The following is a 24,099-nucleotide window of genomic DNA, read 5'->3' as shown; positions in this document are numbered from 1 at the left end:
CTGATGAGGGGGTCCTAAGGAGCTTCAGAGGGTGAATGTGAGGAAAGCCAGGCATCCATGGAGCAGAGGAGGAGAGGCAGGAGGAGGAAATGCAGAGGAGCTGGGGGCGGGGTCAGGGCAGGGGTGTGTTTGTACCTGTCTGAGTCTGGAAGAGAGCGGCACTGAGTTGAGGAATAGGGAATGGTCCTTGATAGCATCCTTCACAAGTAGTAGCTGGGCTTTCAGGAGAGAGGTGTTATCGGATTATTGTCCTAGGGGTACCCCCAACTCCTGTGTCCGTGGGGTGGTGCCACATGGGGATGATATAATATGAATTCTGGAGTCCAAGTGTCTGCTTGAAATCTTGGCTCTGCCGCTAGCTCAGGCAGGTCACTTAAACCTGTCTATATCTTTGGCTGTTTCTTCATCTGTTAAATGGGGAGCAGTGCCTTCCAAATTGTGCATGCCGTATAAGAATTGCTTTCATTGCTCCCCCTAGGAAGGAAGCCCCTTTTCTGTGGTGAAATGTGGCACAGTCAGCAGAGGAGCCGTGGTTCGTTCTCTTTGGGGAAACCTCCAGAGATCAAGCTAGCCAAAGGGAGAACTGTGCTTTCCTGTTGGCACTTGTCCCTAAAGGAAGCTGGGCCCTAAATGGTTGATGCTAAATTTCAAAGAAACGAGTCCTCACCTTCAAAGCCCTGTGTGGCTGTGTCCAACAAGAGAGAAAATGCATAGGTTTCTTATGATGGATACGCTTTCCAAATGGGCTGTTTGGGTTTTTATTCACCATCTCGCCGCCCCTAGTGAGAAGGTACCCAGATGTTAGTTTGCACTGCCTGGCAGGGCATCTGACTCTTTTATTGGAGTCAGTAACCTTGATATCTGTATTAGAGCAGTTGGTGAGGGGGCAGTGAGAGTAGACCTGAAGTAGAAGCAGTGTTTTAGAGTGCTCAGTCATAGAATATAGGGGGCGAGTCTACAGACACGAAGTGAAAATGTCTTGGAGCTTTAGCTTCCCTAACTGTACAGTTATGACAATGCTACTTTCCTGCTTCATGTTACTTGAGAATTAAATGTGACCGCATATCTAAAGCTCCTAGCATGCTGTTTGGCACATAGTATGTGCTTAAGCATTGTGAGCCCTTTCAGTTACAGGAGGACATTTGTCAGAATTGATTGAGTGTCTGTAGGGTATGACTCTCTAATGCCCACACCATTATCCAGGGTAGATCCTGGAGAGCCAGGCTCCCTGCTGGGCCTCTGGTTTCCTCCACAGAGGTTGGCAATGTTCTGCTCTCTCCTCTACACAGATGATGCTGTCAGTCTCACTGGTTGGTGACCTCTGGATGGGGCTCTGCCTGCCTGGCGGGAGGCTGGCAGTTCCACATCTCAGCACCCCATGACCACTCAGAGGTCCTTCTGCAGCCAGAGGATAGGCTGGGGAGTGGGCAGGTTGTTCTGAGTGATTGACATTGATAGCCAGGACTGGAAAGGAGGCTGCAATGAATTGAGAAACGAGAATGCTTCCTCTGTGTGGGAGAATAAATGTGTCCTGGCAGACAGCAGTGATGATGATGAGATAAGTCATAGAGGTGTTTGGTGTTGCAGTCCTCCCTGAGCTGGTCCTGGGGGAGATGGGGCAGGGGCACAATGGTGACTCAGTGCCATTAACAGCTTGCCAGCTCCCTGGGGATCGTGTCAGGTGCATGTTTGGTGCTCAGCCAAATTGGTGTAGGTTAGTTGATTTGACATTTGGCATGACCCTCTTGACACTTGCAGACATAAAAGAGAGGGTCGACTGGAGTTGGGAGTAAATTGGGGTTTATAAGCTGAAGGGGTAAAGAGAGACACGAAGTCGGTGGTCAGGGTCCAAGGGCGGAGAAATGGTTCCTTTCCCTGCCCTTGAAAATGTTTGGAAAGATTTTTTTTTTTTTTTCCTCAACATATTTTGACCTGGAGATTAAAAGAAACAGACTGATGAATGCTGTGAAGCTAAATATCTATAATCACTGTACCCATTAATGCATTTCTAAATGGTACCTGAAATTACATCCATTTACTGAGGCTTTGAATAATTATATTCCTTTAGCCCTGATGTATGGGCGGGAGCTGGAGAGAGCTCAGTTGGCCTCTGCTTCTACTTTTGCTCAGCCTTTCTCACCTGAAAATGCGTGGATGTGTTTGTGTGTTCGGAACCAGATGGTTTCTAAAACTCAGAAGGGATATTAACCCTTTGGAGGATAGGAAAGTAATTGGCTTCTTATTTTGTGTATAGATAGATATTGAAATTAGAATACAAAGCACACCCTTTTTATTTCCAACACTCCATTTGTCCAAGGATCCCAGTGATTTTAAGTGTAATAATCACTTTGTGCAGTGATCTTGCTGGGCCTTTCAACAGAGGGAACCTGGTTGGTGCCGATTGCCTTTTTGAAGCAGTGGAAAAGTTTAAAAATTCATTTTTTTTTTCTTTAAGGTCTGTGTTGAATTTGCTTGATTTTGGGGTGCAGCAAGCTGGGCACTGGGGCGAAGGGACTGCCATACCGAGAAGCCAGTTGCTTTTGTAGAGGCCTTATTTATTTTACAAATGTTTGTGTAGTGCTCAGCATGCACACCCTTCTAAGGGTTTGGTAGGCACAGGCTCATTTAATCCTGTGTCAGCCCTGTGAGGTAGGTCCTATTATGATCCTTATTCTACAGATGAGGAAGAGGAGGTTATGAAACTTGCTGCACCAGGATTGGTGGCAGGGATCAACCCCAGGGAGGTCCTCATAGCCCCTTTGTGTCCTGCTTGACCTGTGTCCACCCTGAGCTGTGGTGGCCTGTGTTGCGGAGGCTGGCTTTGATTTGTTTCAGGGAAACATTCAAGTTTTATACAAGTCACGTAGGGGGCAGTGGCAATGGAGAGGATGATGCGGGCACGGCCTGGACCTGTTGGTCTAGGACTCCCTGGGAGCAAACCCTGTGAGGGCTTCTGTTGAGTCAGCTCCTGGACAGAGTCCTGGTAGGACTATGTCACTATCCTGCACCCGGCATGCACACGTCCAATTGTGGAGAAGCCCCCTGGACTTCACACTGGACCCCTAAAGGAAGTGTGATATGGGCTGAGCCTGGAGATGGCCACACCCTGCACTCAGAGACTGGCAGAAACAGTCCCACCCAAAGTGGAAAGACTGTTTTGAAAATAAACTCCTCTTCATAGTGAAAAGGTTAGGCCTTTTGAGGAGAGACGGCAGGAAAAACTGATCCTCATGCTTTCCCACAGCCTCCGGGTTATTGTGTCCTTGTGCCTAGGCGTTCTTGGTGGAGGAGTGGGGTGAAGCAAGAGAAGATGGCTGGTCCTTTCTGTCCCCATATGTGCCTCAGAGGTATTGTGAGGGGTGTGGTGATGGGAGCAGTGGCCACCCGGGGAGAGAGCTGAAATGTCCTTTGCTCAATGCAGAGTGCAGAGCCTTAGGGCAGTAGGTCCTAATAAATCCACAACCCAGTCATGCTCCTGTGATGTGAGAAAGAGCCTTGGTAGCTGGGGCTGGAACCCACAGGCAGAGAGCCAAGAGGCTGAGCTTTTAAGTTATGTTAAGCATTTCATGGCCAAGGGGACTTTGTCCTTACTGAGGACCTTAAGTTATTTTTTATTTTTTATTTTTTATCTTTATGTTTATTTGAGCCAAAACTAATGACATATGCCAGGGTCTCAAATGCTCAAGAGAATAACAGTTTAACAGTTTCTTTTATGCATTTGAAATCAAAGAGGGAATTACAAGGAAGATTACATGAATGTGGGAGAAAGCAAGGCCAGGACTGTATTACAAGCTAGTTAAGATGATGTGCTCTCACACTTTAGAAGGAGGAGTCTGAAAGGGTATTTCAAAGATATGTTAACCAGGATGCACAGAAACAATGGACAGGGCTTGCTCAAGGCAAAGATAAGTCTGTGACTGCTCAGCATGACCTGCCCAGTTGGGAATTAATGATCAGATCACCTCGTGAAGTCATTATACATTGAACCTCTTTTTCAGTCCACAGTTATGAATCAGTCCAAGGGAAGCATCGATAACCAGCCTTTTGGTCGGAAGGACCTTAAGGTCTTAACCTCTTCCAGTAGGTTGATAAAATTCCCTTAGCTCTTCCATCCCCGCCCATTTGAAACCTTTTTGGAAAGCCCTGCCTGCCTTTTTGTATTATCAGGCAGAATAGGTGGAGGGTTGTATCCTGAGGTCCTCCTATGGCTCTTGTCTGTGTTGAGCACTTCTAGCTAGACTCAGCCTCACACGCAGTTAAGCTGTTCCCACGCCAGGCTTTAGATAGGGCCGCTATAGGATCTTGAGTGAGTGCGCGTTTGCCAGGCTGACTCTGTGGGCGAGTTATTTAACATCTAAATAAAATGGGGACAAACGCTGGTATCTGCCCCATGGGTCTTTTGCAGTGATTAAATGAGAATAATGGCATGTGAAGTGGCACTCGGTTCCTAGAACATAGTAAGTATAGTTCAGTAAATTTTAGTATTTCTATTAACACCAGGTGCTTTGTGTTCTCTGTAATGGTTTTGCTGGTCCAAATATATTTGGGAAATTCCTTGTCTTAAATCCTGCAGGGACTCTTGTCTTCTGGCATACCCAGAAGGCCCCTGTGCATACTGTCCGTCTCAGATTCTGTTATGGACATAGCAAATGAATATCTTGCTGGGTTTCACTAAAGCGTTAACAACATCCAGCTCTACTTGCTGTACACTCACTGTAACCAAAACTGTTACAGCTTGCAGGGTTAGGCAATGCGGATATAGTCACAGCAAAGTGTGCGTCTGACCCAAGCCCTGGCTCGCTTCCCGGGGCAAGGGGAAAAGTAGCTCTGGTGAGAATGGTAAAATGGAGAGGGGAGGCTGGGTTCAGTTTAGTGTTTCTGTATCCATTTTTGCCGTGTACCTGGCACCGTATTGGTTATCCTCTGGGGGATAGCAGGGAGCCCAGGCAGCTGGCGAAGCAAGATGTCCACACAGCTTCAGGTGACGGGATGGTCAGGTGGTGTGTGATTAGGTGTCAGGATAGGTGCAGCATGGAGAGGACTGTCCAGAAGGGGACAATTCAGAGGCTGGAAGAGTCAGGGAAGACTTGGAGGTAGCTGGGATTGGGTGGGGACAAGAGGAAGAGTGGGCGCCTCAGGCAGGGGACCAGCACTTATTATTCAGGGGTCCCTTTATTTAGCAGACATTTACTTGGTACTTGATGTGTGTCAAGTACCTGGCCTGGGCACTGTGGATATTAAAACGAGTAAAGCAGAGGAGAGAAAACAGCATCGAGCGGCAGAATGGCCCAGTGGGTCCCAGCCCTGCCACTTACTGGCTTGTAGATTCTTAGCAAGTTGTGTGATTTGGAGCCTCAGTTTCCTCATCGGTAAAGCAGGAATAATAATACTTGTGGTGGAGACTAAATGAGTTCACATAAAGTACTCAGAACAGTCCTGAATATAGAAAGTACTCTTGTGTGTTGGCTGTCATTACCGCTAGAATATTAGCTCTATTTTGGCTGTTATATTCACTGCTATAGCGCTGGCTCCCAGAAGGTATCTGATAAATAATAGGCATTCAGTTAATGACTCGAAGTGCCATTGGTGTCCTCAAGGAGCCTGTGCTCTGGTGGCGACACAGACATGTCAGCAACTAGAGGACACCATGCAGACGATTTGATAGGGAAGCATGGGGACTGGAGAGGTACAGAGGAGGAGTGCCCAGGGAAGGCTTTTTGGGTATAAGGTGGGGGAGCCTGCACTGGACCTTGAAAAACAGGCATGACATGCAAGGACAGTGAGAGCGGAAAGGGACTGCAGAAAGGGCGGAAGTTGGGGCTTGGTCCTGAGGGCGATGTGGATCCAGGGCTTAAGCAAGGGTGTGACTGGGCCCCCACTGTGGTTGTGGGGAGTAAAGTGGGATATACGGGGGGGGGTGGGGGGTGGTCATTCTCCCAGACTCTAGCCGAGGCTATCTGTCTTCAGGAGTGTGGCTGGAGGAAGCAGGTTGGAGCCTGCGAGGAATCCCACCCAGCAGGTGAGGGGTTTGGTCTCCAGAGGAGCAGAAGCAGGGTAACCCACGCCACTGCCTGGCAGTACTCCTGCCTTAAAATAGAAGAGACGGAGATAAAGAGTGGGTGGTGTGAGTATCCAAAGGATGACCTACTTAAAACCTGACCCCCCGGAAGTGCAGGAGCCACCCTCACCCTCGCTTGAAAACCAGGGCGTTCTAAGGGACTACTGCCAGTCTACAGCCATGCCACCCTGAACAAGCCCGACCCTGTCTGATCTCAGAAGCTAAGCAGGGTCGGGCCTGGTTAGTACTTGGATGGGAGACCACCTAGGAAGACTAGGTGCTGCAGGCATAAAAAAAATAGGGGGGATTATAAACTGACAAGGTCCTTGCAATCTGTGAGTTCAACCAAGGGTTGCCTCGCCTAAAAAGTTACACACACACACACACACACACACACACACGACCACTGCCGAGGGCAGCTTTGCTCTCCTTACTTCAGCTCTGGGCGGTGGACAGAAGTCCTTGACGCCCCCACCCCACTGACAAAGGAAGTCTGTTCTCAGTGCCTCCAGGGGAAGGGCAGGGGGACCGAGAGTGAGGGAAGGTAAGGGGGATATGCTGGATTCGAGTTAATGGAACCTATGTGTTTAGCAACTCTAACCGAAGACGACTGAGGGAAAAATCCATGTTCAGATTTTGTTCCACCGTAGTGTATCGTAATTCCTCGTGAACTTAATTATCTGACATGCAGTAATATTCTTGCACGCCCTTGTTTCTCCTGCCTTCCAGCTTCCTCAAATACCACCCAGAGAAAGGGGGGAAGAGGAAAAATGGCGAAGACTTTGACTTTTCTCTTAGGCCCACTGCCGTATTTTCCTTTGGTCTGCCCTGATTTTTCTGAGGTTTTTGGGACTTATTTCTATGGCTCACCATTTATATGCAGAAGCTGCCAAAGGTCCTTGCCCAGGACTTTTAAACTTTAACTGAGGTCGTAGGTCTGAAAGAAACTGTGAAAATGATGTTCGTAGGCATGTGAAGTGGAACCACCTAAAACCATTGCGGCTGGTGGTGTTTTTCCTTGTCTGCGACCAAGTGTCAGGAAGATGCCCCAGGCTTTTTTCTCTAACCATGTCACCACCACTTACTTATTCAGTGCCTGCTGTGTGCTCACTGTCTCTTCACACTGGCTCTGTGAGGTTGAGGTCGCCAGCAGGAAGACCCGCCACAGATGACCCCCAGGCACTGGTTGTTTCTGGTTGACTAACACCTGAGGCTACCTTTAAAATCGCCAGAACTTTTGCTGAGTCTGCAGAAGTGGGCCGCTGATACTGAGCCTGACAGGAGGAAGGAATGTGAACTGAGGGTCTTCCTGAACCCTCACTTTCCTCCTGTCATGGGCAGGTGGGAAAGGTCGACAGGGTTGGCAGAGCCCAGGTGATGGCAAGGGAGAGGAGTCAGGATCAGATCAAATATCACTTAGAGGCCTGGAGGACCTTCACAGTCACTGAGGTACTTTTCTGTGACCAACATTTTCACACATTATTTGCTTTAATCCTCACAGTAGCCCTAAAAGGTTTATCTTCCCACTTCATAGATAAAGACGCAGAGGCCCAGGGAGGCTATAAGTCCAAAGTCACACAACTAGGAATGGTTGGTGTATTCTAATTCTAAGCCTGAGGGCTAGCTTTTGCATCGGGTGGTACATGTGTTAATTCATTTAAACCTGGCAAGAACCCCACAGGTGGTATATTATGGCTCTCATTTATACATGTGGAACTGAGACTCAGACTCAAATGACTTATCCAGAGCCACACAGCAGAAGGTAGGGCCAAGGCTTGGACCCAGATCACCAAGTTGCCTCACTGAGCTGCTGGCCAAGGAGTTCTCCTTTCACCTTGAAAAGCCAGGAGCAGTTTGCCCATGAGCCACCCAGCCCTTCAGAAGTATGGGGAGGGAGTGAAGGGTGGTGAGTCCTACTGGGAGAGGCTCCTCCTGGACAGATGAGAGCTTCCCCATCTCCCTTCTCACAGAAACAGTCACATGGGTTCCTCGATGCAGCTCTGTGGTGATGCAGCTATGCCCAGGCTGGGGCTCAGTGAACCGAGTTCAGTGAGTCTTTTGGACTACCCAACGCTAGCTGCTGATAACATCCAGGACTACGAGGCATTAGGCACATTTCCAGGGAACTTGTAAAATCCTGCTGGCTGTGCTTTGAAATGTATCCAGAAAAAGACCATTCTTACAACCTCCGCCGTTGTGCCCGAGTCTGCCCTTAGGCCACTGCCATCTGCTGCCTGGACTACTGCAGTATCCTGTTAACTAGTCCCTGTGCTTCTCTCCTCCACCCCCGGTACAGCAGCCAGAAATGGTTCTCCAGTGGAAGTTGGATTGTGTCACTCGTCAGCTCAAACCACCTAAGGTTTCCCATCTCACACACAGCAGGATCCAAAGTCCTTCCAGTGGCTTAAGAGACCCTGTGTCATCTGTCCCCCCACCCATGACCTCTCCAGCCTCTTTTCTTCGTGTTCTCCCTGCTGCTCTGCCCCAGCCATGTTGGCCTCCTTGCTGTTCCTTAAACACACGAGGCACAAGCAGGCTCAGGGCCTTTGCACTGACTGTTTCCTTACGGTTGCTAGTTGTGGGCCCATTTGATGGGAAATTAAAGTTCAGAAGTGATGGAACCAAGGCTCTCACTGAGTCCAGAGCCTTAGGACTAACTGATAAAGGCTCTAGACAGGAACTCAAGACCAGGACAGTCAGTAGATGAGTCACGGGAATAGTGTGGCATCAAGCAGTAGCACAGATGGGGAGACAGTTGTGCTCTATCAGGTATGGCTTGGATAGTTTCGAGACAGCCTGTTGAATATGAATAGATGTGTCTTTCTTTTTCTTCTTATTAATTACCTGAGAACAGGGAAAAGATGTTTTTAATGAAGCCCCAGAGAGCTAGGGCTGAAGAAAGCCTAGCATCAACACTGCCCCACATAGGACCTGTGCCACCTCAGGGTCACCAGGGACCATCCCAGATAATGGTCATCTGATTACACTCAGCTCAGCCTGGCTCCGAGAGCAGCTTAGAGCAAACCTTACTCATCTTGGAGGCTTTGTGGTGGGGGAAGGCAGTACATTGCTATGTGAAATGGGGCCTCCCTGTCTGGGGGGAATAGTCCTGGTGGATTCAGTACCATAAGCTAGGAAATGAATGCTTCTTGCTACCCAGCTCATGCTGGTGGGATTGACGTTGCCGAGATAGGGCCAAAAGGGTGCCTGCCTTCTTGATATTAGTTCAGTTAACTCGTTCATATAATCATGTATTCATTAGCATTTACTAGATCCTACTCTGTAGCAGGTGGCACCATGCCAGGTTCTGAGGATACAAAGACAGGAAGTCTTCAAGGAATTAACAGTCCAGTGCAGGGAAAAAAGAGAAACCAAAGGTGCTATTCAGGAGGTAAGGGCTGTGGGACAAGAAAACAGGGTGGGGTTATAGTGTGGTGCCTAAGACCACAAAGCTTTGGGTTGACAAACTTGGGTTTGACTTTTATCCCAACCCCAACCACTTAACACCTTTGATGTTAGGTGATTTCTTGGTCTGGGCTAGGTGCTTACATACTTTATCTCATTTATTCCTCAAATTAGCCTAGGGAGGAAAAATTTCCCCCCATTTTGTGGCTGAGGAAATTGAAACTTAGAGAGGATGAATAATTTGAGTCATTCAGTAAAGAAGTCACAAGACTAGGATTCCAAGCCAGGTCTGACTCCAAAGTTCCTGCACTTTCTCTATCCAGCCGAGGAGAATGAGTCTGTCTTTCCACCTGCATGGCTGGTGCCCTCTGGAATGAAGCTCTTGGAAAAAGGGTTTTATTGACCATGGACATCATTGGAGTCAACAAGATCATGTGACTGCCCAGAATGCTAATTTTGTTTTAGGCTAGGATGCATTAATGGAAGTATAGGGCTCATAACATGGGAGGTGACGGTACTGCTCTGCTTTGCGGAGATCACGGAGTACGGGGGCTTATTCTGGGATTACCCTTTTAAAAGGGATGTAGCCAGTTGAAGCCTTTCTGAAGGGTGAGTGTTATGGACACTGGAGACTTTGTCTTTTGAGGAACAGCTGAAGGAACTGGGCACGTTTCAAACGGGGAAGAGGAGATCCACAGGGAAATGAGGGCTGGCTGCAGATAGCTTAAGGGTTGTCACGTAGAAGAATTGTATTTTCTAGGAAGTTTTGGCTCCAGGTTGGGGAGTGTTTGAGAGCTTGGTCCCCGGCATATGTTGTCAGTTTGGCTCATATAAACTCTTATGATTTTTTTTTTTTAAAGCAGTTTTGGCTCCAGGTTTACAACAGAACCTTCTGAAATATCTTGGGTATAGTGAGTTCACTGTCACCAGAGATAGTCAGTGATGGATGGAAGCAGTGGAGAGCGTAAAGTAAATGCCCTCTGCCATTCTTCTGCCCAGGGTACCTGACTGTGGCTGTGTCTCTGCTGCCCTTGGTGTGGCTTCTGCGGAGGGAGGGTCCCAAGGGAAGGATTCAGATTGTGTCCCTCCCCAAGCCCAGATCTCTTCAACAGGCTCCAGGTATAGTGGGGAGATCACAGGGTTAGAATCAGAATTAGATTTGAACACCTGGGTTTGAATCCTGGCATAGCCACTTATAGCTGTGTGACCTTGGACGACACATTTGCTTTCTCTGTACAAAGGGATCATAGTAATCCTTCCCCTGCTGGACTTCTATAAGGTAGTAAGTGAGAAAGCTCTTAGTCGAGGGTTCGAACACTGGTTGTTAAACAGGCACTGGGAGCGTAGTCAACTTTAAGGAGCCTGGCCTTGTATGCTAAACAGTGTCTGGGAAACTTCATCCTGTGGCGATCGAGGACTTGTTAGGTGCAGGTGCTTTAGAGAACTGGCTTCAGGATTGTGCAGAGCCCTGTGCTAATTTTTGTGATTAAGTGAGTTCCCCTCACTAGAGATGAGTAAGAGTCCTCTGCCTTCAAGGCCTGTTGAGTGGAGGAGGCAGGAGAGACTGGGACAGGTATTGAGAATGGAGGGAATCCAGAAAGCCTTCATGGAAGAAGTGACTTTCGAGTAGAGTTTTGACAAAGACTCCATTATGCAAGGAAGAAGGCCTGCAGGAGGCAAGGGTGTGTTGGGGATACAAATGACATGGAGAGAGAATCAGATGGTGAGGTGGGCTGGGAATTTCCATACTGGGTGGGGTCTTGCTCCCCAGCTGGAAGACTTCCCTTAGTAGAGCTTGCAGCTCCCTATGGTTGAAAGAGATTTGGGTTTACTGCAGCTTGCTGGTGAAACCTGGGTGTGAGGTTACTCGGGGCGTTGTTTACATTCCCTTCATTTCCCTTCAGGAAGGTGAGGTGCAGAGAGGAAGAGGGTTCCCCTGCAGATAAAGGGTGAGCCAAGATTAGAATCAATGCCTGGCACCTCATTCGGGCCTATTTTCACAGTGTCCCAGGGATAACTCTTTGCCCAGAAGCCATTTTTCCTTGTTCTGCCTCCTGGCAGGCTGTTCCTCTTAAGGAAGAAAGAGAGGAGAGAGCAAAAGTTGTATTTACCAAAGGGGCTGGTTAGGCAGGTCTCTTCTCTGAGGCCAGAGTCTAGGCCAAGGTCAGCTGGGCTGGCTCCCAGTGGGTGGAAGTAGGCAGAGTCAGGCCCTAGCCAGCCACCAGCTGGGGGGCTTTTGGTTGGGGTGACCCCTGGTAGGAACTGAGGTTTTCTAAGGCATTGCCCCTGAGAACAGTGGGCTGGAAAGATTACAGCCCCCACATTCTTTCTCAGGAGATTAGGGGCATGGGAGATTATGGGATACACAGGAGGCTGTAGGAGGCCTGTAAATTTCCCATTTGGGGCAATTAATTTGATGGATTGTACAACAGCTCACCACTTCCTCTCCCCCTCCCTGGGCTGGGCAGTCTGACTGGGAGAGAATATACCCAAGAGTGCCCTTCCTAGGGTCTGTACTGCCTGCTCGGGCTTCTCTGGGGGCAGGGGTTAGGCATGTTTTTTTCCTGTCTCCTCTCTGGTACAAGGAAGAGCACACAGTAGGTACTTTAGAGAGCCCTGCAGAACTGGTACTAATCTGATTGGAACCTTTCCCAGATGCTGTAAGCAGTGGGACAGGGTGGGGCTTGTGGTGGCAGCTCCAGTTTATAGATGGGGAAGCCAAGCCCTGGGGGTGGGGGTGAGGTAACCTGCCCAAGGTCACTCATGGGTAATAGCTGGGACTCCAGCCAGATTTCTGCACCGCTGGGCCAGGGTGTCTTCTCCTTAGTTCTAGAATGCTGAAAGTGAAAGCGAAATAAATAGCGAGCACTTTTTCTGGTTTCTCTCCCCTGGCTTCTTTCTTGCTCCAGCCAGTTACGGGACTCCCTGCTTTGGTGATTGTGTTTAAGGTGTGACATGGTCCTGCTCCAGTCTCCCCGAGGCAGTGGTGCAGCATTCCTCCAAGGGCTCTGGTGGGGCTGCACTTTCCCTCCTGTTCACAAACGTGATGGGGCTCATCTCGGCTACCTCCCTTCTCAGTGGGATCTGGTCCCTGTGACTGGTAACAGATTCCTGCATAATGCCTTTCTCTGGTGCCCACCGAAGCCCCTGCCCTCACCTGCTCATAGCTGGACCAGTGCAGCAGGTCCTGACTGGTTGTCCTGCCTCAGTCCCGTCCTCCTCCAGGGACCCAAAGACCCCATCCTAATGTGCTTCCTGATCAGGGCCTCCCCGTCAGGTGTTCCTGACTGGGGGCTTCCCTTCGCGTGGTCTGTGTCCTGCCAGGGCACACTGCTCACCTTGTCCTGAACTCACCCCAGCAACATTGTGTTGCTCGTAGCACTCTCTCGCTCCTGTGCCTGTGTTTTGGCAGTTCCCAGTGCCCCCTTTCCATCCCTATAACTCCCGCGCGTCCATCCTGCAGACTCTGACGTTACCTCAGGAAGGCTTTGCTGACTGCCCTTCACCGAGGCTTTGTGACGCTCCCCCACGGGTGCTTTCCTTCATGTATTCAACAAATATGTAATAAGAAGCTTTTGTCAGCCTGACCGTGTTGTGAGTGCTGGGGAATGCAGCAGTGAACGAAATGAAGATGCCTGTGTCCATGGAACCTACATCCTAGCATCCTCTCTTGCCACGTTTCACCTGAGTTTGTCCTAAGGTTTCTCTGTCTCTCCCATGTTAGCCTGTGAGTTCTCCTCATGTTTTATTCATTCATCTCTCTATCCCCAGCACTCAGCACGGTGTCTGGCAAAGAAAACCTTGAAAGTTCATGTCGAATGAATGAATGAATGAATGAGCAGGCTTCCCACTTTCCTCTTCCCTCTAATCCGCCTTTAGGATGCCTAGCTGCGGGTGTACGGCCCCTCCCCCGCCCCCCTTGGCCCCCTGCCCCGCTCTTTTCCCCGTTGCACTCCTGGCACTGTATGCGCTGCTCACGTGACAGTTCTGCTTCATGTTACACCTTTTTGTGCCTGCTTCTTTTCTCTTTCCCTCAGCTGGTTGTAAATTTCATCAAGGCAGGGTTCAGTTTTCTGGTTCAGTTTTGTGCACTCCAAATTTTTGTCCTTCCTCATAGTCCATAAAATGAAGAACAATATGTGAAGTGTGCATAAAGAAATAAAAATATAAGGACAGACTGAGTACCTAGAGGTGGGGTGATTTATTCACAAATATCTGAGAGGCACCTGCCGTGTGTCAGCTCTGGGCCAGGTGCTGGGCATTCTTACATGAATGAGGCAGAGGCATCTGCCTTGAGGAGCCCAGATGAAGGAACACGCAGACAGAGAGAGGTGCCCAGCCTGCCGGTACCCAAGATACTTGTATACATGCCCTGAACCTCTGTTTTGGTCAAAGAACATAGCCCCAGAGAGTTAAGGAGGGTGTCAGACAGGCCTGGATATTAATCCCATCTCTGTCTCTTGCTAGCTATGTGACCTTGGACAACTAAGTCAACTTTTCTGAGCTTCGGTTTCCACATCTGTGATAAGGGGCTCATTAGAACACCTACCTTCACTGAATGATTATTTATTGAGTTCCAACTCTGTCTCAGACTTTGTTCTAGATTCTAGGAATGAGATAGTGAACAAAATGGGCAAAGGTCTCTGCTGTCATGGAGCTGGCATTTTAGTGGGAAGGAAAGACAGCAATTAAAATATATAGTATAGAGGATTATAAGTGCTATGGAGGAAAATAAGCCAGGAAAGAGGCCTGGGGTGCTGGAGGAGTGGGCTGGGTCGGAAAATAGAATGGTTAGAGGAGGCCTCTCTGTGGAGATGACATTTGAGTAGAGATCTGATCAAGTGTGTAGACATCTGGAGGAAGAACATTCCAGAAAGAGGAAACAGCAAGTGCAGAAGCTGCGAGGCTGGAGTGTACCTGGCTTGTTGAAAGAATAGCAAGGAGGCCAGCATGGCTGGAGCTAAGGGAGTAGGAGCTGAAGTGAGAGAGGTGTGTGTGTGTGTGTGTGTGTGTGTGTGTGTGTGTGTGTGTGTGTGGAGGGTGGTTTGGAGGCCTTTGAAGGGACTTTGGCTTTCACCCTGAGTGAGGTGGCAATTCTCACTCGGAGGGCTTTGAACAAAGGAGTGACATGATCCGTCTTTAGAAAAAGAATAATTCTGGTTGTTGTGCAGAAAAGGGACATATCAGAGACATTGTATATATAGCATGCTTAGCACAGGGCTTGACATAGAGCAAGCCTTCATTAAAAAGCAGTTTCGATCTTGATGATATTAAAGATTGACCTGGATACCTGCTGATCTTAGCCTGGGCTCTCATTCCATCTACCCTTTGCTCTCTTAGAAGCCGCAGTAGCCAGGATGCTTTTTCTCCCTCAGGAGGAAAATGTTGGGTCCTGGGCTTGGGAGTGAAGAGGGAGAAGGTGTCTGAATCCTTGGCTGTTTCTTTCCAGATATTCTGTTCAGTAGTCATGGTGAGGCATGGAGGCAGGAGAAAAGTCTTAGCCTTCACAAACCTAACTGGAGAGGTCCACCTGATGATCAGGAGCAGTCAGTCTGTCAGTCACATAGCCCCCTCCAGGGAACATCAAACTCAGTGCCGCCTGAGATGTATCTCACCGCTATCTCTGCCCCTCCCTGGTTGTCTGGATTCCCAAGAGGGGCTGGATTTGTACCCCCAGAGCTGCTCCCCTCCTCCCAGGTCTCTACCATGGGCCCTCGTGTCCCTGCCTCTACCCTGAGTCTCAGGCCTTTATGGAAAGGTCTCGTGTCCCTGATGTTGACCCTGATGCAGTTTACCCGCTCACGTCATACAGAGAGATATCAGTGGCAGCAGTGCTTGCTGATCAGACTGCCTCTGCTTGATTCCTTTGGATAACAGGAGGAGCTCACTACCTGACAAAGAAGCCCCTCTTGTAATTGTTATATCCTCATTGTTAGAAAGTTGCATTTGAGGTTGAGTTGAAATCTCTTCTGCTCTGACTTTACCCTTTTGCCTTGAGTTCTGAAATACAGGAAATCAGTTATGGTTCCTCTTGCCCTCCCACCCCCTTCTATCCCTAACTCTCCTCTCCCCAGTTAGGGAAAAGCTTACTGGTGTCCCAAGAAGTTCTGTGTAGTTTATGCACTGTTTACTCGGAGTGATCGATGGGTTGGTGAGGTCAAGGAAAGCTTTGTAGAGTACATGATGCTAGAGTGAGGTTCTAAAGGGTGAAGAGTTGGCCAATTCAGGAAGAGAGGAAAAGCCTTTAAAGCAGAAGGTAAGGTGATGTTTTCAAACAATATGTAGAGCCCAGGAAGTCTAGGTATTTCAGTTTAATTAGAGAGAGAGGGAGAGGGAGAGAGAACAGGCGAGGGAGGGAGGGAAGGAAGGAGGGAGAATGTATGTGTGTGGTGAAGCCAGTGAGGTAGGAGAGGTAGAGACAGAATCAGAGCATGAAGGGGTCATGGACCTAAGGTCAGAGGGCTGCCTAGGAGGATAGGTTTTAACAATGAGTTTGTTTGAGGACCCAGGTAGCACAGGTTTCACATTCTCCTAGAACTAATAAATGAGTTTCTGAGAACCTCTAACTCTCCTTCCTGCTCTGATCTGGGGTTACTGATTAAACTTGGCCTTAGGACTGCTGCAGAATGGAGTGGGGACAAGTCAGCACGTTGACTATGCCATTCATCCTGGACATCCTGTTTCTGAGCTCAGGGGAGTGAGTAAGCCTGGTTCCTGGCCCCTGCCTCTGGAGCACCCCTCCCCTGAGTTGGGGTGGAGGCTGGGATGCTGTGGCCCTGGCTGACTAGCCAGCCTCAGCTTGCTTCTGTCCCAGAGCTGGCTGGACTCACAGGCCTCTTTCTCCCCTGCAGGGTTTCTCGTTTATGTAGGGAGTCTGCATGAACAGCACCTGGACTCTGAGCCCTTGGCCAAACATGCCAGATTCTTTGGGCATCAAGATTTTCTAAAGGAGCCTGGGGCCCTTCCAGGGCTGTTTATGCCCCATGCATATAGCTATTTGTGCTGAATTTTTATATATTCCCCAAAATACTTTCCCAGCATCCTGGGGGGGAGGCCCGTCTCTCCCAGCCTGGCCAGCTCATTGGGAATCTTCTGGCAGACCCGCCTCACACTGCTGGCATACGGAGTGTCCTCCCACCACCGTCTGTCCTTCCCGGTGTCTTGGATGCTGAAGGGCTGAGGGTGGAGTGGGGCTTTTTGTTTTGTTTTTAAATAGGGCCAGCGTGGGTAAACAGAGCTGCGTTTCTGGTGCCGTCAGGAGGGCCAGGACCCCACATTCCGGTTCCATGACGACAGCCTGTTTGGTTGCCGCTTGCTGGGCTGTGGGCAGCAGCAGTTTAGATGGAGACAATGGTGGCTCTGTTGAGATGCTGCTGTTGAGCTCCAGCAGAATGCATTTTAATTGAGCACTTTCCACCCTGAAACCTGTAGGGATCTGGTGGCCCACTCCTCCTCATTCCTTCATTTTCTCTTTGCAGCTCAAGAGCCAAGTTTTTGTAGCTCCTTTTTCCCCTCCAGTGTTAACAGCCTCTTGGGGGGGGGGGGGAGCGGGGGGATGGTTTTTCCAGCCTGGGGGTAGTTTGCATTTGGCTGACTTGTCATGAGGGACTAGAGGTGGCTGGGAGACATACCTGTAACCTGGTCTGGACTGTCACTGCACGGCAGGGAGCAGCAGGTGCTCCAGGGAGCTCGCCTGGGGTTCAAGAGCACTGGCTCTGACTGACTGGGTTGAAACCTCAGTGGTAATGCTTCCCAGCTTAACCTCTGGGCTTCAGTTTCCATATCTGCAAAATGGGGATAAACTAGTGTCTTAATTCGTAGGATTGCTGTGAGAATTAAATGAATTTAACATATGTAATGTGCTAAAGATAATACCAGATACATAGTAAACACCCAATAGGATCATTTATCATTAAATTATATCATTTTAATATTAAATCCTGATCATCATCATCAGTTTTACATTTACCCCTTAAGGGCTTCATCTGAGACTGTAAGAGGAACAGAGCAATAGTTTTTCTACAATGCAAATTCCATCTTGTCACTCCTTGGCTTAGAAAGCCTCAGCGAGTACTCATTGATCTCTCTGCATAAAGAGTAAGAAACTTTTGTTTATTGATGCTCTACTGTGTGCTAAGTACTGAGCACTTGATGTACCGCTGCTTATTCGGATTAAATCCAAAGTCTAATCAAGCCTGATATATAAGACCCTTCGTCAGCTGGCCCTATCCTGCCCATCTCTTGTCCCCTACCCCTCAAAACCAACCAAACAAAAATGTACCTCTCCCTCAAATAACAGCTTGTTCTTCTCTGATGTCTTATTGGCTTTCATATTGCACACTTTGTGCATCATCTGCCTTAAGCCAGGACTGCCCTGTGGATGGTGGCTGTGGCTCCAGGGAAGTAGACTGGCCCCGGGGAGAGTTAGGGGATTCTCTTACTCTCATCTCCTGTGAACCCAGCCTGCATGAGGGTCCATTGGCTAGGCTGTCTATGGAGGCCTGGCTCCACCATTGTGAGGCCCTAGACATTCCCTAATAATAGCACCTGTCTCATAGGTTTTTATGAGGAGTTAATCCACATACAGCATTAGAACAATGCCTGACATATTTTGAGTGTTCAAAGGACATTAGTTGTTCTTACTATTGCAATTCTTTGTAAAGGTCTGATGCAGCATTTTTCTGCTTGGAGGATTTCTCTTTCTAGGCTCAACACTGGACTGATTTTCTCTGGGGAGAATAAGAATCGAAGAGGTACAGTGGATCGGGGAGATCTAAATGGTGGTTACTTGTCCCACCCAGCACTTTCCGTGGCTCTTGGTTGTTGCCATGAGTCAGGGCCATTTCTGCCTCACTCCAGTCTGTTCATGGCAGGACCCCTTGCTTCTCAGCAACTGGCTGCACTTGTTGAGGTGTCCTCATCTTGCGGTGAGCACCGGGTAACAGACACAGGGCAGTCCCACAAGATGTGAGGACTGTGAGGAACCTGTGTGCGCAAACCTTGCTTATGGATGGACTTGACTGTCAGTGAATGGGACACTTGGTATCTAAACGAAGACATATTTATAAACCAGAAAGAATTGCTCTGACTTGAGATTAGTCAGGTAACCAATTTCTGCTCAAGAAGGGTGGAATATGTTTTGTTTTTTTCCCTTTCATTTTGATGAAAGTTCTTAAAGACTGAGTATCTTGCAGATACTTCTCACTGAAAACACTGAAAATGGTGAAAGGACATTTTCCCCTTAGAAAGCATAAGTGAGAAAAAAGAGTGGAAGATTTAATTTTAGGGAGCTCTGGTGGTGTATGGTTCATGTCACCGTGGGTCTCTAATTAGTGGACTCACCAGTCAAGAGAGCTGGGGCTTTATCTTGGTTTTGTCACCAACTGACTATGTGACCTGGAGCAAGTTGGGCCTTAGATTTCACATCCGTAAAATGGCAATAACTATGGAGCCTAGAGATAGAGGTGAAGATCAGGCGAGTGTGTTAATGGATGGACATCATGAATGTGATAGCCTGGCAAGTGCTTTGCGAGGAGCACATAGAATGTACATTGGCATTTAACTCTGGGAGGTCAGGGGAGGCTTCCCAGAAGAGGTAACACTTGAATGGGGCAGAGATAAGAAAGGGAAGGAGCTCAAGTTAGAAATGTGTCGAAGGGTGAAGGTGGGGTTGTGGGCATGTGGGGAAGTGGCCACTCTGCAGATCAGGCTGGAGGTGGGCAGAGGGTTGGGCCTTTGCCTTCAAGGTGTGTGTATAAGGGGTGGAGGCAGAATGACTTGAGGCACTGGAGTGCAGAATCACATTGGTATTTTACAAATCTCATCTGGTGCCCCTGTGCAGGGAGACCTGGGCAATAGCAGGGAAACCTTCTAGAGCAAGGGTCCCCAACTCCTGGGCCACAGACCTGTATTGGTCTGTGGCCTGTTAGGAACTGGGCCGCACAGCAGGAGGTGAGTGGCGGGTAAGTGACTGAAGCTTCATCTGTGTTTGCAGCCACTCCCCAGCAGTAGCATCGCCACCTCAGCTCCACCTCAGATCATCAGGCGTTCGACTCTCACAGGAGCACCAGTCCCTGGTGCCGAAAATGTTGGGGACCGCTGTGCTAGAGGACTCCTGTGAGAACTAAATGAGAGATGGTGCAGGCCTGAACTGAGGCAGGAGTATGGGCAGGAGTGAGGAGGAAGTCACGGGGCACATTTGTGTGTGACGTGTGCATGCATGTGGATATGTATATGTTTTGGGAAAGGGTAAAACTCTGTATGCACATTGGACAGTTTCGTTGTTTATTGAGATAATTGCAAGTACAGATACCCAGCAGTTCTGTTGCTGCGCTCCATCCTTCCACGGTAGTAAGCAGGCAGATTGCGAAGGTCCATGTACAAGGATGTTCATTGCAGCCTTGTTTATAATACTAAGAAATTGAAAACAACCTAAATGTCCATCAATTAGGAATTGGTTAACTAAATGATGGAGCCATGCAACCATTAAATGATGCTGTGGGTGTATTTTTCTGAACAGAGCTGTGTACATATATCGGGTGAAGGAACGGAAGAACCTACGCGCACCATTTAGCTGTTATCCCTTTGCCCTCGTTCTCCGTGATTTGAAAGCCCGTCAAGGTTGGGTTTACTCTTTTTCCTTGTGTGTGACTTTCTGTCTTATATTACTTGATAACCGTTTTGTATCTTTGTCTGTGAAAAAGGACCATGGCTTGTTCTTGCTCCCTTGTTCCCCTTAACCAACAGGAGTAGGTGGCTGCTAATTACTGCAGAGTTTAATTGAGGGATATGAACAAAAGGCCTTGTTATCAGCATTCAGTGATATTAAGCCGTAGGCTGATTCTCCCTCCCTCTTAAAAACAGAAACAGTATGTCTGGCCCATAAAGAAGCTGTTATACTAAAGTTATGTTAACCAAGACCTCTTCCAGAGACCTCCCTCCTTGGGGGGGAGCCAGAGTAAATTCAGGCTTTGTTTCCTCTGTCTTAGGGAACCAGCTGGAGGTGAGGGGAGATGAGGTGTGCCTGCCGTCCAACCGGTTTTTATGCGCAGCGTCTGAGTTGGTGTGTGTTTATTAGAGTGGCAGAGGGGGAGGGGAAAGTTTTGCCTTACAGCTACTGGGTGCTGGCACCATGTGTTATCTTGTTACCTCCTCATCGCAGCCCAAAGATGAAGGAAATTCTACCTCATTTTGCAGACAAGACTACCGAGGCTCAGAGAGAGGGTGAATAACGGCTTAGGCTGCCCAGCTAGGAATTGGTAGAGTCAGGATTCAGCCACAGTTCTGTCTGCCATTGAGCCCATGTACTTTGCCTTAGTCACCAGTGCTCCTAGAGCAAGGATGGGGGGGGGGGCAGTGGGCAGGTAGGTACTGTAGCCTTGTGGATTTGGCTTTGAGCGGTGAGCGAGGAATGGGAGACTCTCGAATTGGGGCAGAGAGAGAGTTAAGTAGTCAGGTGTTTATTTCATATGTGCCGTGTATACAGCATGATGCGGGACACTGAGGGACACAAAGAAGAGGCCAGGACGACACTGTCCTTGTCAAGTCTGCCATCTGGTTGACTTGTTCTGATCTGGCGAGATACAGCAGTGGTGATGGAGGATAAAAAGGGGCACAGAAAGCAAGAGGTGGAGGGGGTCGGAAGGGGAGTAGCCAGCGGGGCTGACAGGGCAGGGAGAAGAAGAGAGAGGGGTGTGGGCACTGGTGTAAAGATGGAAGGTCTAGGCTGAAGTGGGGGTTTCTTGGAGGAAGGGGTGAGTGGGAGCTTGGTTGGAAAGGGAAGGAGACTGAGGAGTTTCGCCTGATCCTCCCTGGGTGATGGGAAGCTACTGAAGGCTTTTGAACAGAGAACTGACATGGGGGAAACAGTTTGAACATGATTGATCTGGCAGTGGTGGAAAAGGTGGATTGAGGGCGGGTGGGAGGGAGGAGGAGTTACCTCACCTCTCTAGAATGTTTACCCATCTGCAAAAATAGTGGTGGGAGAGGTATGGATGCCCCAGCCGAGGTGGACCAGGGATGTCGAGGTGGACCAGGGATGTCGAGTGTCCTTTGACGTGGATATGTGATGGTCCTGACAGTAAAAAGAAATGGCTGTGTGTGCTCTAATCTGGGGGTGTGTGACCACACACTGTCAAGTGCTCAGCTTACAGAATGGTTGGTGTGCACGTGTGCATTTATTTAACAATTATTTATTCAGTGTCTACCATGGCACTTAAGTTAGGCATATGGTAGTGAGCAAAACAGACAAGATCCCTTCCTTGGGTCTGGCTTTGAAAGTAAATGTCACGTGAGAAGAAAAACGTGATAGGAAAAACATTTGAGCTGCTGTAAGAAAACAGTTCGCTCCATAGCCTGGTTGTTCCACCAGATCGAAAACAATTCTTCTCACTGCAGAGATGAGATCTTATAGAGGAAGCTCCTGGATAGAGCTTGGCCGTGAGGTGTGGGGTTTTAGAAACAACCCCCTTCACTTACAGATGAATTAAATAATGAGGCCTCCCAGGGGTTAGGGGAATTCCTTCCAACTACAGGACAGTACATTCCTGTAAGCCTCTATGCTTCCCAGCACTCCTATGTCACACCTGCCTCTTCTCCCTGGCTGAGCCAGTCTTTCCAGCCTGGTTTCTGGTCTTGGGTGAGAGAAGGGGCTGGAGGAGAACAAGGAGACAGAACAGATCTTAGAAATGGAACAAGGAAAACTTTTCAGAACAGGACAAGCCAGAGAGGAGCACCCTCCCTTCCTCTGTGGGCCAGTAAGGCTCCACATAGATCCTTGCCCAAGGTTCTGTAGCTCATTTCCAGGATGTGTTTCTGAAGGCTCCATGTGGTAGGACCAAGATGCCAAATACCCAGAGAAATTCCAGAGGCTTTCCTTTGAGTTTTGGGGCTCTGGCTAAACACTCCTGGTGAGCCTCTGAATGGAATGGGTCTTGGAATGGAGACCTATCCAGAATACTTTTCTAGCAGGAAGAACACAATTTTAGCTGGAAGCTTTAATAGTAGCAAAATTTACTCTCCAAGCACTTAAAAATTTACTTTTTTTTTTTATTATAAAGGTATTTATATTCATTGCAAATTTAGGCAGTGCAGACAAGCTGCAAGAAGAAAATAAAAATCCCTTATAATCCTCTCACCCAAAGATAATCACTATTAACATTTCGTTGTAATCTATTTGTGTCTATGTATATGTGTGTGTGTGTTTTAACAAAAATAAGATACTACTGTTTGGGAATAGGTTAAAAATAGGATAATTATACTGTTTTGTATTTTTTTTTCCACATAATTGTATATTGGAAAAATTTCTGTGTCATCAATTAAGATTCACCTCCTCAGTTTTAATGGCCACATAATATTTCTTTATACAGTTATATCATGATGTACCTAACTAGTAATAGATAAGTTTTTGGGGGGTCGTTTTCTTGTGGTAGCTGGTCATAAATGAAATAAACACATGAATTAGAATCTCTGAGGTTGGGCCCCTGGCAGTGTTTCTGTAAGCTCCCAGTGGTTTTAATGTACAGCCGGGGCTGATACCATATGGCGAGACCATAAACACCTAAGTGGCTTTTGTACGCCAGGACTCGGCACAGTGCGTGGCATTTAGGAAAGGCACAGAGAGAAACATTTCAGCTCATCTCCATGGTGGCTGATTTGGGGGCTCCCCTCTTTCCTGCCAAGTCCGACGTTTGCATGCTGGTGACCCTTTAACTGGGATTCTGGCCCCCCACATCTCTTTACCTTGTGCAGATGTGATTGCTAATTTTGAACTTATGTGGCCTTTGCCCACGCCGGGGCGGGGTGTGTGTGTGTGGCTGATGAGGACCGTAAGAGCGCTGATTTGGGATGTGCCGTCAGGAATGAGAGGGAGACCATGATATTCTCTACATAACCAGGGTGCTTTCTAGGCCCCCAGATGCTTTCAGACATGGGCTTTCCAATCCTCACAACCAGCTCGAAGAACAGACAGGGCAAACAATCTTATTCCTGTTTTAGAGTTGGGAAGCAGGCTCTGAGAGGGCTTATTGCTATGTTTAAAGTAAAAAAACAAGCAAGGCAGGGAGACTGAGAACCACATTACTTTGTTTCTCTAGCTCTTTATAGTCAATAAAGCACTTTATGCATAAATTTTTCCTGATTTTAAAAAGAATACATATCTATTGTATAATTAAGAAAAGGGTGAAAAGCCAAAGAAGGAAAAAATATTTATAATTCCTCAGAGATAATCTGTCAACATTTTTTCTTCAGGGATAAACAATGTTTTTTTCTCATCACAAATATATTGTAAACTTTAGAAATTTGGGATCTTGTTGTACATATGGTTTCTATTCTTGCTTCTTTCACTAATCCATTATAAACATTTCTCCCTATCAATAATTGTTCTTCTACAACATGATTTCCAATGGCTGTACAGTATTTAGTTTTTGGTTCAATTGTTGGACATTAGGTTATATCTGATTTTTTTTCCCCTTACTTTCTGAACATCTCTTTTTCTTTCCTGAGGATAAATTGTTAGGAGAGTCATTGATGGGTCCTGGGATATCAGCCTCTGCTGGTGCTCTCTCCACTTAAATTTTTTTTTTTTTTGATCCCTAAAATATAGCCTTAAAGCTGGAATGGGAGGGATTATTACCCTA

General features: G+C 48.0%; 1 protein-coding gene and 1 pseudogene across 3 annotated transcripts in view; both read left to right on the top strand.

Moving 5' to 3' along the window:
- The window catches only part of PLEKHA7 (pleckstrin homology domain containing A7), a 205,467-nt gene that overhangs the window by 9,356 nt on the left and 172,012 nt on the right, over positions 1 to 24,099 (top strand). The window lies entirely within an intron of this gene.
- LOC118603404 lies at positions 6,229 to 6,347 on the top strand (annotated as a pseudogene).

Source organism: Rousettus aegyptiacus, unplaced genomic scaffold, assembly GCF_014176215.1.
Source record: "Rousettus aegyptiacus isolate mRouAeg1 unplaced genomic scaffold, mRouAeg1.p scaffold_m13_p_5, whole genome shotgun sequence".
Taxonomy (NCBI): domain Eukaryota; kingdom Metazoa; phylum Chordata; class Mammalia; order Chiroptera; family Pteropodidae; genus Rousettus; species Rousettus aegyptiacus.
Note: the sequence above shows the minus strand (reverse complement) of the source record. Positions and strands in the feature narration are given on the sequence as shown.